Here is a 15,652-nt window from a genome sequence, read left to right as displayed (position 1 = left end):
TGAATCCTTATATGTCTCTGTGTTATTGTGGGATGTACCATGTATTCTTAATTGTATGCTTTTATGGTTGATTATCAAACATACAAACCTTGATGGACTTTGTCATCACCAAAATGAAAATACGTTTTTGTACTTGTCTAAAACATCGGAAATGAAAAAACCAAATCGCCCATAAAACTGTATATACAAAGCATTATAAATTATTGACAAAATATATAGTTTCAGTACCTCAGATACATAGCATACATTGAATTTAAAGACTTTATATCAACCAGAGACAGCTGATGAATTATCATTATTCTTATATATATATAAACACACACCCCATATCATTTATGTTTTTTGCATTAATTTATTTCAGATGGAAGATTTAAGGGACAAATCATCTCTTGTAATTCCAAGACTCACAGACTCCTTTAACAAATCGAATGAAGTGAAAGAATGTGGTAAAAGTAGGGTACTCATCTCCTTGTCCGCGTGTTCCAGCTGTGTTTGAATCGGTGCTACCTGCATATATCAACAAAGAAAATTTAGTGATAATGGTTTTATTATCTTGGTTCTCATGTTTAATAATGCATGGGACAAGATTTGACCTTAGGAATTCATATTATTTTGTGTGAAGTAAATCACTGGGGAACAACTATAGCAAACATTTTTTTACAGGGATCTGCATAGAACTGTGACCATCATAAACTCAGATTTTTCCGATGGCCAACTAGATTATCATGGAATGACTTGCATTCATTCCTCATCGGCCATCAGTTTCTCTAAGTTACATAAAACTGTTGAATTTTCTTCTCAAATTTTGATACATTTGTGAGAAAGTCAAAGCAAACTAAGTAATTGAAAGACTAACATTGTAGAAAAGGCTGCAATAAACCAAACAAATGCAAAGACTAGTACAAAGTGGAGAACATGCTTTCTGAACAGTAGATCAAAAGTGAAGAATAGAATAGCTGTTTTACCTTCTTTGGCTCCTTGAAGGAATTCTCATCCATCAGCTTAGCAGATGTGAGAATGGTCTTTGTTGATCCAGACAGCTTTACAGAGTTTGGATCCAATCCACCAACAGAAATTCGGAGGTTCACTGAATTGCTCCCAAAGTTTACAGCCTGGATTTTTAAAAAACAAAAAAAGAATGTCTGAATGTAAATGGAATATAAGCCACAAAATGAAAGACTATCAATATCTTCTCAATTAGTAAGCCAATGGTAGAAGTAAGGAAGTCAAGGATTTGGATACGTTGATGGATGGATTTTAAGGAAATATCGATATTAGACACGTGTAAATTCTAAAATGCATAAATTTTCAAGTTATCCATCATGCTTCTTTTTCTTTTCTTTTGACTACAGCAATATGGGCACAGTTGGAAATAAAAATTGCGTTCTGCATAAAAATTAAATACAAGAGCAAGCAACGAAGTCTACTTTTGCACCAAAGCTGTCCTCTGTATTTCGTTTCAAATTTCTAGTATACTTAAACATGCTGTCAATGGTGACAGTTTGGAGATTGGTTGCCTTCATAGATCAATATCAGTACCGCAACTAATAAGAAGAAAAGTGAGCCTAAGCATGTGTAAATGTATCTATTCTGAAACCTGTGCAGCGAGTTAATTGTTAAGCATCACATGCCCCAGGTAACAAATGAAGTTTTGGAGCACATGGACTTCTTGGTAGGCAGAAGGCAAAATGAATCAAATGTAGCAATGGAAAATATTTCGGAGAAAAAAATGTCATAATCTCTATGTTACAGACCTTTATCCTTATGTAGGTTTGACCATCCTCTGAATTTTTCCAAGTAATTGCAGATGCTACAAGGGAAGTAGAGGAATCTTTCTGCAGTGTTGCATTAAGAAAAGTTGCTCCACTTGACTCTCTGAAAAAATGTTGCACCCAGTAGCTAGGAGTCCCACCTCAAAGGAGTTGAAGACGATTGCATCTGGGTTCCACCTTAATAACAAATTTCAACAAGATCAGATTTCCACCATAATTAAGAGATTATATATATATATATTAAAAAGGAACAGTGAGAAAAATACCGCCTGTCGTTGGAATTTACAAAAAGTGGTGCATAGCTAGCCATCTGCACAACATCGCTGCAATACAGTAAACATACTTTCAGTAGCTAAAACTGAACAAAAAATTATGATCTTGAAGCACAGTTCAGGTATATAAGAAACACTTCTAATAGTTTTACAAGAATATATCGAAATCTCTGCACTGCATTTTTTTTTGCCAATTTACCACTTTGATGGAAGTATTTAAAAATGTCCTCGGCGAAGAGTCAATTATTTCAAAACTTCAAAGTTATACAAATGGATCCAAGATTTATCAAACCAACCTCTTACACAATTAATAATGTGCCAGCCAGTAGGGCACTTCATGAAGAGACCGAGAGAGGCCTATTCTGGGGAATTAAATGAAAGAGACCAAATGGAATATATATTGAATAGGAATAAGATAAAAAATATATAAAAATAACCTGTTCTTTTCCAGACCGATGAGGAACCCAGCCACAGCAAGTGCTGCTAAAAGACTTCCAGTGCCAGCATCTTTCCCAGTCACAGCATAGTCACTAACAAAGGCCTGGAATGTGTTGAAGAATGAAATAAGGAAACAGAAAAATCCAAATGTCTTGATAACCACATTCACATACCTTCGGACCCTGTCGTGATGTACGATCAAACTGATTGGACATGGAAAACAAGTTTTTGGCAGATGTATAAATCTATTAAGAGATCAAAGAAAAAGACTCATGCTGCCATCCGTATTCTTAACAGATAATGGAAAGGAGAAAATAAAAGATGCAAAAGGAGATAAACTAAAAAGCTAATTTATTTTCATTTTGCATGTTGTCGAGAACTTTACATGAAAATCATATAGATCAGCTGGGTGGTTGAGCGGGCGAGACGATCCATCACAGTTCGAAATTATTTTTATATCTGGATAGGCCCGTTTTATAGCATCATAGAACTTGAGGTAATTTCCTGCACAATACAAAAAAAGGGGGATGGGGAGTGAGTCTCCACACACTTATATTTCTAAATTAAATAACTATTTACTACTAAAGAAATGCAGTAACTTATCGAATTTGGCACCATGTTTGGGGTAAAAACAGTGGTTAAGTGATATGGAAAGCAACTTCAGTGACAAGTGTATTCAAAATTTTACTCAGGATTCAGGAAAATTGTATTTCATCATTGTTTGCAAGCATACTTTTCGAAATCAGAGGTTTGCAACCCAAGCACAATGTGAAACTGAACATTGATATTCCTGAAACTAGGCTATGAGCGTAATATAGTTTACAAAACCACGATAACTTCCCATTTGATGAGCTCTAATGCTTCTAAGTCAAACACATGCACACACATCAATTTAAGAAACCAGCTACTGCAAATCCAATCACTCTTGAAAACAAGCTGCTCCACCTAAATAGGAAATATGTAGCAGCAATCCTTGTGCAATGGATAAAAGCTTTCCATGTCCCCTAAGACGGTTCTTTTTCTTTTTCAAAATTTCACAACACCAAATACTCAAATGGGCTAGACTCTACATCTACCCTCAAATGGACAATAATGCAAAGTGAATTTGCCTTCAATAACTAAACTATTTTGGACAAAAATGTTATTAATGAAATGCATTAATGTGAAAAAACCTAGAAAAGATTCTCATTTATAACCACCATCTCACTAACAAATTTACATGCATATGCATGTGCAAGCATAATAAGTTTGCAGACCTCGATAATTCTTCTTCCAACAATCCTCATTCCCAATAGCAACATATCTCAAATCAAAAGGTTCAGGGTGTCCCATTGCAGCTCGAAGAGCACCCCATGTAGAACTCGAATCACCTCTAGCAAACTCAATGCCGTCAAGGGCTTCCTGCAACCAACACATTATAAAGTATATCATTAAAACAAAACAAAAAACATTATAAAGAAAGAAAGTAAAATACACAAGCAACCACTTATTTTTCTCCTAATCTAATTAAAGCTCTCATTGGAAAGCTTTCAAAATACATAATTTAATTCAAAAAGGAGCAATGAGAAAAAGAAAAAAAATTGAGCTACTAAAAACCCTAAAATTCCAACCCTGGCAAAAGGGAGAATTGCAGAGACATACTTGCACAAAAGGCAAAACACTGAATGTATCAACTTCATCATTATGACTAATTCCTGTAAATTTTTATAAATCCCAAGGAAAAAGGTAAAGTTACCAAAGGCATTAGTAAACTAGTTATAACTTTAAAATAAGAAAAGAAAATAAATAATGAATAGAATGGTGCACATGTAAAGTTACCGTCAAGGGCTTCCTGCAACCAACACATTATAAAGTATATCATTAAAACAAAACAAAAAACATTATAAAGAAAGAAAGTAAAATACACAAGCAACCACTTATTTTTCTCCTAATCTAATTAAAGCTCTCATTGGAAAGCTTTCAAAATACATAATTTAATTCAAAAAGGAGGAATGAGAAAAAGAAAAAAAATTGAGCTACTAAAAACCCTAAAATTCCAACCCTGGCAAAAGGGAGAATTGCAGAGACATACTTGCACAAAAGGAAAAACACTGGATGTATCAACTTCATCATTATGACTAATTCCTGTAAATTTTTATAAATCCCAAGGAAAAAGGTAAAGTTACCAAAGGCATTAGTAAACTAGTTATAACTTTAAAATAAGAAAAGAAAATAAATAATGAATAGAATGGTGCACATGTAAAGTTACCATTGTTGAACACCCATATTGGCAATGCGCCAAGGTCCTCTGATAACTGCATGAACATAATAATAATAATTTACAGTGCTGTCACATAAACTGCATAAACTGAAGTACTCCATGTTAAGGAGAAATCTATAAACCCTACAAACGAATAAGATACCCACTTGAAGAAACTCAAAGTAACCAAGTCCATCATCAGTCCAGTACTTCCAAACGTCACCGAAGTGCCCAGGTCTCTCTTCCCAAGGTCCAACACTTGCTTTCCAGCGAAAAGCATTTCTTAACCATTCACCTTCCACAAAACAGCCACCTAATACAACATAATTAAGAAAATAGATCATTTTTTAATGTTTATAACTTATGAAATATATATGAGTAGTGCATTAAAAACACACAACACAATCAGCAGGTGTCAAATAAAACTTACAAGACAAATGATCAGCAGATTATAATTGAATGATCTACTAACATGAAATGATAAAGAAATTTTGTAAGGTAACTCGGTAAAATGTCATTGAGAGAGTTTCATATAAAACAGGCGTTCTGAGATTCTAAACAGCCATCTAATAAAAATTTACATCGGCACCAGAATGACCAGAAAGATCCAATCACCGCCTCTAAACGTCAGGCAATTTCAAATGACCAGAATGCCCAAATCAGATTGAAAGGAGTATATAGTTGGATTGGTCCCACCCTAACCCTGTTTAGGCATGTAAATGAACAGAACGTTCACCGAACCGCTCGGTGGGAAGTTCGTTTATGTCCGTTTATTTATTAAATAAATGAACATGAAACAAAATTTTATGTTCGTTTAATTAAATAAACGAACACGAACAAATGACTCGTTCGTTAATTTACGCTTGTGAACGTTCGGTAATATGTTCATTTATGTTCGTTCGTTTATGTTCAACCCAATCTCCAAAACCGTTTAAAATATTAAGACCTAAAAATTTTTAACCTTAAACCCATTAATATTTTAAAACTCAATTAATTCTAAACCCAAAAAAAAATACCCAAATCAATTAAAGAAAATATAAACCCTAAAATTATTTGGAAAGAAAAAAACTCTTCTCAAATACAAACTCAATTAATTTTATGTTCTTTTACATTCGTTTGTGTTCGTTTACGCTCGTTCATTTGTGTTCGTTTACGTTTTAACGAACACACATGAACAAACAAGAACAAGAAATTTTGTTCATTCGTTGTTCGTGTCCGTTCGTTTATTCGGCTCAAGTTAAACGAACGAACATTAACATATCCTCGTTCGTGTTCGTTCGGTTCGTTTACTGCCTAACCCTATTGCCTGTTTCTGTTGCTGTCACTTGATGGAATGGTACAGAAAATTGTTTGCAATTGCATAAAGTTAACTTAGACGGAAAACCATGATAACAAATTCATTGCCTGAGTTCTCTTTTTACATTTGATAAAAAATGTCAGAGATTAGATTCCAAAACTAAATAGATTATGTAAATCTGTTAGGATCTTAGTAAAGATATTATGTTAGTTAGGATCCCTAACTCTAAATTATTATAATTAGTCTTAGGATCAATCACTTACCTAATTTAGAAGCTTCATAAGATAAAGCAATATTTTGTATATTTAAATGTCTGCGTCTCCTACACAAAATGATAAGATTTTACTCTGATTTTGACATGGTATCGGAGCTAGTTATGCTCATTCTATGACCTGTTAATCTCTGTCTAGAAAATATTTTTTTTCCTTGAGACTTTCCCTTGTGTGTGTGTTGTTAACCCAACAAGCAAAGGGTGAAGTAACCGATACAAGCTGTAACAACTCGGAAATTGGGAAAAAAAATTAATTAAGTAATTTGGCGAAATTTGAGGATTAAATTGAAAGTTTTTAAAACTTGTAGCCTGTTTTAGAGTTAAAGGAAATTCAGGAACCAAGCCCTGAATTTACCCTAAGAGTGTCGACAGTCTTTGGTTATTAATACGTGAAATTGGTTTATGCAGAAACCAATTTCACAAATTTTCATCATTTAACGCCCAACTTCCAAACACAATCCCGACGTCATTCGACATCCAATCGTCGTTTTGAAATCACCATTGTGTTCGTCATCGAGCGAGGAACAAACCCCTTAAATCAATTGAAGTGAAACGCTGTCAAACGTCGTGAATTTCGAGTCAAAATCTCGACCTTTTTTAGCACCACCGCCAAGAAAATCTTAAATCGCCGATCGTTGCTTTGTTTTCGACACCTCCCGCAACATCGTGTTCCTTGTGCCGTTCTGAGTCCACCGGTGTCTTCCTTGTCTCCGACGGCAGCAGCCGTGTGGAGGTGAAGCGGTCAAAGTTTTTGATTTGTTGAAATCGAGCTCTCTACCGTTCAAAATTGTGAACCGAGCTCTGTAAGTGACTCAAAATCGCTCAAAATAATTTTTAGAAATTTTTCTGTGAATTTTACGACGCCGGAGAAGGTCCCACGCGCTGCCACTGCGCGTGGAGAAGTCTCGGCCAGCTTGAAACCGGTCTGACCGGTCCAAACCAGTTTGACTGGTCTGAACCGGTCCGACCCGACCCTACCCGACCCGTTGACCGTTAATCGGGTGCTAATTTTGTAATTATTTCTAAAAGGGTGTCAGTTTCGTAAATATTTTTAAAATAGTGTTAGTTTCGTAAATATTTTTAAAAGGGTGTTATTCGTAAATATTTCTTAAAAGGGTGATAATTGTGTAAAATGGTTGATTGTCTGTTGACCTCCTTTGACCAGAACTTTGATCGGCATTGACCGACCATTAAACGATCGTTGACCTTTTTCGAATATACCTATCCTGATATTTTTCGATGTCCCGAATCCATTTTTAGGGTCTGTTTCGCCAAATTCGAACCCGAAGGTCTCCAAATCGTCAGTCAAACCCGTTGACTTTGATTTTGACCAAGAATTCAAATTTCTGGAGGGTCATATTTTATGTTTTTCGACGTCCTGAACGGATTTCGAAGTCCATTTTGTCAAATTCTAACCCGAAATCCCCGAATCGAGCTTGTGAACCCAAAAGTGCTTAGTATTTTAGCATTTTGATTATTCATTTGAGATATGGTTATGGAAATAATTCAATAAGATATTTTATGAAGGTACTCGAGTTTCACATGAGCGAGGATCAGTTAGGTCCGGAGTTGTCTGTTCGTCAGATCAGTCCGAACCGCATACTACAAGAATTACCCGTAGGTTTCCGTATATTATTTAAATAAAGATTAAGATTATTTATATTAGGATTCCATTATGGATTTTTCTAATTCGTAGGATCTAGCGCTGCAACAGAGCGTGATCGTCAGACCCAGTAGTGGGCTTCCCTATTTGATTTCTCAAACTGTTACAGGTATGTTTCTTAACAGTGTTACATTATTGTTTTAAATGATTCATCTGAATACTGAGTATTTGATATCTGATTTACCACATATTCCGATATAATTTCTGGATTAAGGTATTTTATACCGATTTCTGAAATCTGAGGTTGCGTTTGGTTCGCTGGAATGTTTATGAGGGAATTGGAATCTGTGAAGGAATTGTAATCTCTGAAGGAATTGAAATCTGTCAAGAATTGGAATCTGTAAGGAATTGGAATCCAATTCCATATTCTGTTTGGTTGGCAGGAAATGGAATTGGAATCCAATTCCCTATTCTGTTTGGTTGGCAGGAAATGGAATTGGAATCCAATTCCATTTCTGTTTGGTTGGTAGGAAATGGGATTGGAATCCAATTCCATATTCTGTTTGGTTCGCAGACTTGTCAGATAAATTTGATTTCAGTAATGTAAAATGACAGAATTGTCCTTCTTGTTTTTTTGCTTTATTTTAGTTTGTTTTACAACTTACATGTAGTAATATATTATACAAAATTAAAAAAATATTAAATTTTCATTTTATTGATTGATTATTCATTTCAATAAATTATAAAAATCATGCTAATAAACATCATAAGTTAAAATCATCGCAATCAAAATATGTTAATAAGTTACCAAAAGATAGAGTAATATTTCGATACATTCCAATCGGAGCATGTTAATTAGTTACAAAAAAAATATATCAAAAACTATTTTTATTCAATATATGAATTAGAAACCCGACACAACACAAAATAATAAAAAAAATTATTTTTATTCAACAAAAACATTGACTTAATTGAAAAAAATTATATATAGAGGAGTATTATTGTAATTATTCCTAAAATATATAAGGTAAAATTATATATTTTTTTCAGGGCGGTCTAGTTTTTTTCACCCTAAATGTAACATCCTCAATACCGGGTTAGTGACCAAATTGTAAAGTTTCAGAAATTGGTGATTAAAGTAGGATAATTGAATAGTTCAATGATTTATTGGAAATATGATGAAGGTTATTTAGCAATTATTAAATGAATAAAAGGGTTAAAGGGTAAAATGGTCAATTGACAAGTAAGATTTTTATATTCCTTTTATAAGATAATGAACCACGTGGGAAATGAGAGAATTATCCAGAGTTTTCTTTCTTCTTCTTCCTCCTCCCGTATCTCCAAGCTCAAAGGTGAGTTTCTTTGTTTATGGATTAATTGTTGATTTTAAGGTTGAATTTTGATTATTAGATGATAACTAAGCTTAAGGAAATCTTGAGTTATCTTAAAATCAAAGTATGATGGAGTTAGGAGGGATTAACGATTTGAGGTTCTTGGGTGAAATCTTGAAATAGAATTCATAACTAGAGTGGGAAGTTAAATTTGACTTGTCAAGGGTCTAATTAAGAAGTTAGAAGCAATAGAATTGATTTTGGAACATGTTAAAAATTTAGTGTAATTCTTTAATTACATATGGATAATAGGATTTTGATGTTAAATAGGTGATTAATGAATATAAACGAGTTTGAATATGTGTATGTGAGTTGAGAACATGAAAGGGGATGAAAGATGAAGAATTTGAGTTGATTTGAGTAGATTTTCGGGCTTAAAAATGAATTTTGGGCTATGTGCATCGATCCACATTCAAGGTGCACCGATGCATCAAGGGTAAATCTCCAGAAATTGTTCAGTGTGTATCGATGCACAGGAAGTGCATCGATGCACCCCTTAAAAATGAAAACATCGAATACAATTAGTGCATCGATGCACATGTTAAGGGATACATCGGTACACTGTAGAATGCATCGATGCACTTCAAGGGGAAATTGAAATAGACATTTCTTTTGGTCTAAGAAATGATAGATTAGAGTATATCAATGGGATACTGATATGTATTAATGTATGATTATGTAGATATTGAACATGAACAAGTTCCGGAACGAGTATCAAGTTAAGATTCGATCGAAAGAGAGGAAATCATAAAAGTGGATTGGAACTTAGTGAGGCCAAGGTGATTGCATATGCATGGCATGATTATAGTAGTATATTCAGTTCTAGACTTGTGATAAGTCTAGATTTAATATTCTGATATATGATTCATTTCATATTATGAAACATGATATGAGTTCATACCATATACATTATGTGACATGAATATGCAGGAAAAGTTATATGAACTATGTGATAAAGGTATGGAAATGATGCGTCTATGAGATATAATAGGTGATTCTTATTTGTGTGAATATATTTGATATGATTACATGATTATAATATGTAAACCATGTGATAAGTAATATGTGACTATATTAAATTATGAGACAAGTGATTAAGTGCTTAAGAGATATAAGCAATAAGATAGGTGATATGTGAAACAAATGAGAAATGATATAAGCTATATGAAATGATCTAGGTGATTACTTGTAATATGGAATATATGCTTACACATACATGTGGTATGTGACAGAAGAGAAAGAACAAGTGATATGAAAGGTTATAAATGATAATGCCCATGTTATGTGATATGAGAGCTAGGGGTAGAGTTGGCATGCTAAGAGTCGAGGGTTTACCTATGTCTTTCGAGACATATGGACAGTTTACCTAGGTTCTTCGGGACCTATGGACAGTTGTTGAGATTCTTTATGACCTCTTGATAGTTTCCGTAGTCTTTGTGACATCTGGATAGGTCCTTCGGGACATTTATACGAGCTGTGGTGACAACGTAGTGATAATGTACTCACATACCTTAAGTTCTCAAAAGTATACATGGGCTAATAAAGCAATAATATAAATATGTTGTACGTGATATGTGTATGAGTGATATGTTATGAAAAATGGATTACAAAGATTATGGGATGCTATGTGTGATTCCTGATGATATGCACTGTATTATATGATTGATATGATGATGTGTGTATGATTTGAAGAAGTCATATGTTAATAAAAAGATTAGGTATAATAAGGTATGATTAAAGGATATAAATGATAATAATACGGATTATAGAATAAGATTAACGATGGACATGATGAATAATGGGTATATATATACAGTTGATTATATGTGAAATTATATTGTTGTGTATGATAGCATGAGATGATATGTACATGCATGTTTGAGTAGTTAGAGTTACTTTTATACGTTAATGACTCACTAAGTCATAGATTTAGCATGTGATTGTTTCACACGTAGGTTACAGAAGTGAGAAGAGTAAAGAGCAATGTGGAGCAAGACATGTCAGTTTCCTTACTAAAGGTCAGATCAGAAGAAAGGTTAATAATATGTATTTTAATATATGAAGTTTTAGTTGACATGTATTTAAAAGAATATATTGTATAAGCTCTGAATGGTTCTGTAAATGTATGAATAAGTTATATGTATAAAAATTTTAAATTACTCACTTTTTATACAAGTAAATATTTTGAAACGTCAATGTGACACATCAGACTCGTATTCGGGTCAGATACGGGTTGGGGGTGTTACACTAAACCCGAACCCGACCCGACCCGAATATCACACTTTAAAAAACCCGACCCGACTCAACCCGAATATCACACTTAAAAAACCCGACCCGAACAAAATAAAGTTTCACCCGAGCCGACCCGAATATATGAATTAGAAATCCGACCCAACCCGAAATAATAAAAAATTATTTTTATTCAATAAAAACAGTGACTTAATTGAAAAAAAAATATATAGAGGGGTATTATTATAATTATTCCTAAATATAAAGTAAAATTATATATATTTTATGGTCGGGTATTTTTCACCCTAAACCCGAACTCGACCCGACCCGACCCGACTCGAATATATGAATTAGAAACCCGACCCGAAATAAAAAAAAATATTTTTATTCAATATATGAATAAGTTACTAAAAGATTGATGAGGGTAATATGGTTAAATTTCAATTCCCTCCAACAAGGGAATTGAATTCCATCCATTTTTGGATGGAATTCACTTTCCCTCATTTGATGGAAAGTTGAAGCCATGAGGGATTCCAATTCCCTTGGAAAACTTGAGCCAAACATGGAAAAGTGGTGGAATTGGATTCCAATTCCCCCGATTCCAAGGGATTCCATCCAACCAAACGCCACCTGAATATCTGACATCTGAAATTCCATATATTACTGTTTCGAATTCTAATTTTCGTATTTCTGCATATGGTTTACAAGCATGGAACATTTTTATGATTTAAGTGATTAATCATTGTTTTCACTCAAATACATTCATGTTTAATATTGTCATTGGGGGTATTGTTGGAGGAAGATTATCTACAGACTCTTCGGCTTTGTGCTCAGGGTCTAAATGGCATGTGCGGTTGGGTGTATGGTTCTGGGGAACCTACACATTTATGATGTGAACGGATGGGGTAGTATTCATGTTTAAAAATAAAACACGTTGCATAAACTGATTTTATTGAAATACTTTATCTGTATGTTTTTTATATATTGTATGGAGCACACTGAGCTTTTTAGCTCATTCTGTAAATTTTACTCTTTTCAGATAACAGCAGACCGTAAGTTAGCAGATTTGGCATCAGGGGAGATCAACTACTTTTATTTTGTACGAACGTATTTCTTTATATGTTTTCCAGTTATACTTGGTGACATGTATAAATATATCATTTTGGATATATTTGTATTATCGATATTTTGTTCCGTATTACCTTTAATATTTTATCAGTTGTTTTAAAAAAAAGAATCTCTGAATGGGATATGTGACCACTTAGGTTTGGGTTTAACTTACAGACCGGGTCTGGGAGTTACACAAGCAGCACCAAAGCCCTGCAGAAAGCTACAACAAATGAAGGGAGTCATTCTAATGTCTTGGAAAACCTACTAGAATCCTTAGAAAAACCTTCCTCTATAGGTACATGCAATTTGGTCTTCTTAGGTATATCCTCTTCCCTTTCTAAGGATTCTAATGTCTTGAAATATTCCACCACATACCTACTCAAAGTTCTTGGGTGATGGACTCAGGAGCAACAGATCATACGACTAATTCCTCCCTCAGATTTCTTACCTACACACCCTATCTTAGTAACAAAAAAATAACAGTTGCAGATGGTACAATGATAATTGTTGCTGGCCAAGGAGATATTGCAATTAGTAAAACACTAGTACTTAAAAATGTCCTACATGTACCAAACTTATTTACTAACCTCATATCTATCCAAAAACTCACCAAAGATACTAATTACAATGTTTTGTTTCATCCTACACAATACATTTTTCAGGATCAAGAAGCGAAGAGGATGATTGGGCGTGCTAGGGAAGTCAACGACCTATACTACCTTGAAGACCATAGTGGACCAGTTAGAATCTTGAATACTCAACTATTGTCTCTTTTATCTGAATTTACATTCAATAAAGACCAAATCTGGTTACACCATTTTCGCCTTGGTCACCACCTTTTAAAGTTTTGAAGATTATGTTTCTCTTTTTATTTAAATCCTTAAATATTGAAGAGTTTCATTGTGAAGTGTGTGAACTTGCAAAACACAAACGTTCTACTTTTTCAGCAAGCAATAAAACGACCACCAGTCCTTTTAATCTCATTCATAATGATGTTAGGGGGCTTATATTATTCCTAATATAACTGGGGATAGATGATTGTACTCGGGTTACATGGATTTTCCTACTAAAACAAAAGTCAGATGTTACCACAACTTTTAAAACCTTTTACACCATGATCAAAACTCAGTTTGGGGATATAATAAAGAGAGTCAGATCAGACAATGCCAAAGACTACTTTAATCAGGTATTATCTCCCTACTTTCTAGAAAAAGGTATCATACATGAATCCTCCTGTGTAAATACCCCCAATAGAATGGTGTAGCATAAATGAAGGATGACCATCTCCTTGCCATAACAAAAGCCATTTTATTTCAAAACAAAGTCCCTAAATAGTATTGGGGAGAGGCTATGCTAACTGTCACTTACATGATAAACAGACTACCCACTAAAATCCTTAAATTTCAAATTCCCCTTTAAGTCCTCACAAAATTATTTCTAAATTTCAGTCCATCTCTTAACCTGAAACCTAGAATATTTGGGTGTGTTGCTTTTGTTCATATAAATTCTCAAGGTAGGGGTAAGCTTGATCCAAGAGCATTAAAATGAATATTTATTAGTTACTCTTCCACCCAAAAAGGCTACAGATGTTATCACCCACCTACAAGGAAATACTACACCTCTGCTGATGTTACTTTTGTGGAAAAAAAAGTTATTTTATTGTTCCTTATCTTTAAGGGGATATATCATTTAGGGAAGATAAAGATGCAAACTTTTTTCTGCTTCAACCTCTCATTGACTTACCTACATCCATACATTCTGAAAACATCCAGCACACATAGCCCATAGATTCTGAAAAAATCCAGCAAACATAGCCCATACATTTTGAACAAATCCAACAAACACAACTCATTCCTACTCCAACTTTTCCATGACCAGAACCTAATACACCACAGGCAAACATTCAGGATGCTACTCCCCTACAGACCTATTTAAGGAGGAAGACACCTATATAGATTCAATCTTCCTCTTCTCCTGCTCCTATGCAATCTGATGTACATTCTGAAACTCATTCTGATCAAAATGATACTGAAAAATTTATGTCTACCTTTGATTTTGAATTTCCTATTACTATTAGAAAAGGAAAAAGAACTTGTACTACAAAATATCCTTCATACTTGTTTATAACCTATAAAAACTTATCCCCAAATCACAAAGCCTTTCTCAACAGCCTAAACACCATCGCCATTCCTAAGATTGTATCTGAGGCATTAGAGAATGAGAACTGGAAAAAGGCTATGAAAGATGAAATGGAAGCACTAAAAAGAATAAAACATGGGACTTAGTGAAACTGCCATAAGGAAAGAAAACAGTGGGATGTAGATGGATGTTCACAGTAAGTATAACTCAGATAGCTCTTTAGAAAGGTACAAAACAAGGTTGGTGGCAAAGGGGTACTTTCAAACCTATGGGATAGACTATGTAACACCCCCAACCCGTATACCAACCCGGATACGAGTCAGAGATATTACATTGACTTTTAAAACACCACACATTACAAATAATAGTAAAATACTTGAACTTATATTACGAAAATACAATAATATACATATGGTATTATAAGTTTACTAAAATATTCAGAGCATACACAACTTAACTTTTTAATTACATGCCAACATCCATTTTCTTAACAAAATGACCTACTGATTAAGTTGCTTCTGATCTGATGGTTGCAGGAGTAATGTTGTCAAGCTGCTTAACCTGTCTCGTCTACTTTCTCGGATCCTACGTGTGAAACACTCACACGCTAAGTCATCGACTTAGTGAGGCAATGTAATAATAATAACAAGGCAATGTAATGAAAATGTCATAATGATATGAAATGAGATGAAAGCTTATACTTAATCAAGGTCGTTTACATCACCATTATCCTTACCTGTAAGCATATTACTTTAACATTCATGAATTTGTATTAATGAGTTTATTGGCCTATGATATCATATTGAGAACCTAAGGTATCTGAGTATTGTGAGGTTGTGCACTATGCTGTCACCACAGCTCGTATAAATGCACCGAAGTGCCGCGTAGAAT

At 34.1% G+C, this 15,652-nt stretch overlaps 1 pseudogene; it reads right to left on the bottom strand.

Annotated features, from left to right (window-relative positions):
• Positions 1–317: 317 nt before the first annotated feature.
• Positions 318–15,652, bottom strand: part of LOC120139803 — a 75,758-nt pseudogene continuing 60,423 nt past the window's right edge.

This window comes from Hibiscus syriacus, unplaced genomic scaffold (genome assembly GCF_006381635.1).
Source record: "Hibiscus syriacus cultivar Baekdansim isolate YM2019G1 unplaced genomic scaffold, ASM638163v2 tig00110775_pilon, whole genome shotgun sequence".
NCBI lineage: Eukaryota > Viridiplantae > Streptophyta > Magnoliopsida > Malvales > Malvaceae > Hibiscus > Hibiscus syriacus.
This window is presented reverse-complemented; position numbering and strand designations above follow the sequence as displayed.